Source organism: Nelusetta ayraudi, unplaced genomic scaffold, assembly GCF_046127955.1.
Source record: "Nelusetta ayraudi isolate G7.1 ecotype Tasmania unplaced genomic scaffold, CSIRO-AGI_Nayr_v1 ptg000023l, whole genome shotgun sequence".
NCBI lineage: Eukaryota > Metazoa > Chordata > Actinopteri > Tetraodontiformes > Monacanthidae > Nelusetta > Nelusetta ayraudi.
Window position 1 is genome coordinate 4,782,501 of NW_027466073.1, and position 665 is coordinate 4,783,165.

Below are 665 nucleotides of genomic sequence, written 5' to 3' on the forward strand. Positions count from 1 at the left end.
TTCTTGGTCTCTGTGGTCTTCTTGGTCTTGTTGGTCTCCAGCTGCCTGACCTCATGCTCTCTGTTGACCTCCTCACTCAGTCCCTCAGTGATGTAGAGGTCAGTGTAGATGCTGTTGAGGAGGGTTTGACTTCCTGCTTCTTCACCTTCAGTCACACGTTCACATCTCCTCTCCAGACTGATCTTCTGCTGCTGTAGAAGCTCCTGCAGACCATCATCAGCCTCTGGAGCAGAGAAAAGGTTGGAGAAGAAAACATCAGTGTGACAGTGTGAGCATCATTTTCTCTCCACAACTTTTCAGCTGCTGTGGTGAAGCTGCTGTGTGACTGTTTGCTCTCAACGTCCCTCAGTGAATCTTCTCACTGGAGGTCCTGACGTGATCTCAGAGGGAGAAGTGAAGGAGGTGCCGGTGGACAGTCTTACTGTGATCAGTCTGGCTGTGACTGGCAGGTTGCAGTGCTGCTCCACACTGAAGACACGAGGACTCACCTGATGGAGCAGGCCGGTCCCAGAATGAGCCAATGAACCTTCTGTATAACGAGGACGTCCAGCTCATCCTGGCCTGCTGCTGCTGCTGCTGCTGCCGCTGTAGAAGCTCCTTCAGCTGCTGCTTCTCACCACCAGGACTCCCCTCCGTCTTCCTGTGGAGACACTTTGGCTTTGAGT